Source organism: Eumetopias jubatus, unplaced genomic scaffold (assembly GCF_037043125.1).
Source record: "Eumetopias jubatus isolate StellerSeaLion01/CBP00866 unplaced genomic scaffold, mEumJub1_p1.0 scaffold_15, whole genome shotgun sequence".
In the NCBI taxonomy this organism is placed as follows: domain Eukaryota; kingdom Metazoa; phylum Chordata; class Mammalia; order Carnivora; family Otariidae; genus Eumetopias; species Eumetopias jubatus.
The window spans coordinates 52415016-52417446 of record NW_028274821.1 but is presented as its reverse complement, the minus strand read 5'-3'; positions in this window follow the sequence as shown (position 1 = coordinate 52417446).

Below are 2431 nucleotides of genomic sequence, written 5' to 3'. Positions count from 1 at the left end.
CATCAAAAAGAATGAAATCTTGCCATTTGCAATGACGTGGATGGAACTGGAGGGTGTTATGCTGAGCGAAATAAGTCAATCAGAGAAAGACATGTATCATATGACCTCATTGATATAAGGAATTTTTAATCTCAGGAAACAAACTGAAGGTTGCTGGAGTGGTGGGGGGTGGGAGGGATGGGGTGGCTGGTTGATAGACATTGGGAGGGTATGTGGTATGGTGAGCACTGTGAAGCATGCAAGACTGTTGAATCACAGATCTGTACCTCTGAAGCAAATAATACATTATATGTTAAAAAAAAAATAGAAGAAGAAGATGGCAGGAGGGGAAAAATGAAGGGGGGGAAATCGGAGGGGGAGAGGAACCATGAGTGACTATGGACTGTGAGAAACAAACTGAGGGTCTAGAGGGGACGGGGGTGTGTGGATGGGTTAGCCTGGTGATGGGTATTAGAGAGGGCACGTATTGAATGGAGCACTGGGTGTTATATGCAAACAATGAATCATGGAACACTACATCAAAAACTAATGATGTAATGTATGGTGATTAACATAACATGATAAAAAAAGTCTATTAAAAAAATCCAGTAAGATGGAGAATATTGTTTACCTCCCTTGAGAAAACAGCATTTTTTTTCATAAGAAGAATATTTTTTGGAAAAATATTTTCAACCCAAATTGTTATGGAATATTATGTATCTACTGATAAAACTGAAGTAACTGTGCGACTAGATATCCAGGATACATTTTTAATGCAAAATACATAATTTAGACATCATATGTAATTTGATCCTATTTTTGTTTAAAAAAATATAAATGCACACAGACACAATGGGATTTTACAGGGAGTTATTCAATTTCTACTTTCTACTTTTTATACGGTAAAATTTTAAACAAATAATTTTTCAGTAGGAAAATAAAAAACTAAAAACCTTTGCGATTCTGTTTCAGTTCTTCTGTTAAATGTTAATGTGGCAAGAATTTCAGTAGCACTGATGAATACATCAGTAGAATAACATGTCAAATTTTGCTGCAATAAGATATGCATTTGGCCTTTTTAAATTGTTTATTTAAGGGTAACATATATACAGAAAAATGTACAAACCAAACTTCTTCAGCTTAATAAATTCTGACACACAAATTAGACTGTAATTTTCCTTCCTTGCTACATTCTTTAACTCTTCAAACATTCTCCTGCCTCATTATCTCTATCTCCTCCCTCTGAGATCTGTTTCATGTATAGAAATCTTTTCACCAAGTCAACATGTCTTTGATGCTTTTTTCCTGAATTTTCCACTCTTTTTCTTCCTGAGCTTCAGTGTGGTTCCTGTTGACTTCCCTAATGCTGTCTTCTCATGTACAGGCTTTTCTTTAAACCATCTATTACTGATTTTTTAAATTTTAGTTATTATATTTTTCAATTCTGAATTTCCTATTTAATTTGTTTTTTATATATTCTAAGACTTTGATGAGATCCTCCAACTTTTCATCTGTTTTGCCCATTATTTCCTTCTATTTGGGGACATAATAGTCACAGTTACGTTAGCACCTTGTGCTTCTAACTCCAATATCTGAATCTCCTGTGAAACTCTTTTTAATAATCTTCTATCTCAGGTTATAGTCCTGTATCTTGGCATGTCTAGTAATATTTTATTGAATGTCAGGTACAATCTGTAAGAAAATACATATAGTCTCCATATTTTATCTTCCTTCAGAAAAGGTTCACCCTTTCCTCTGAGACAAAACTGAATCACAACTGGGCAGCAATTCTGGTAAGTTCCATTCACCTCTAGTTCACCTCTGTTATTAGGTCTATGCCAGGAGGGGGCTTCCATCTGTTGGGTCCTGGTGAATCCTGAGTCTATCCACATTAGTGCCTTCAGGCTTCTAAAATACCTTGCTTTGTTTTCTCAGAGACCTTCTGAGAAAGGCCTGTCTCCTGTCCCTTTATGCTTCCAAATTCAACAAATATCCTGAAGAGGAAATGAGCAGTTATCAGGGTCTGTTCTCCACACCTCCCTTCTCACTGGGATCTTGGCCCCCATAGTCTCCAGTTATGTCTCACTAGCCCCATAAGACCACCCAAGCCTCTCTTGGTTACTTTGTCCTTCAACACAGCTGCTCTGCCTAAGAAAACCATGGATATTCAGCCTTTTGCTCCTTACCCACAATCAGCAGATGCCCCCAGGACAGATGTTGCGACACAAGTTCCCCTCACCTCTCTCCAGTTCCCCTTTCTACATGATCTTGGCTCCTGTACAACTGGTTACTTAAACAGCTCTCTTATGTTTTTATACAGATTTTTTTTAAAAAGTCCATCTTTATTCATTGTCCTTAGTGATAGCAATGATCTGCAACAAGGTACTCCATCATAACTATAAACAGAAATCTCTTATGGAATGTTTTCATCATATTTTCCTTTGTCACAAAG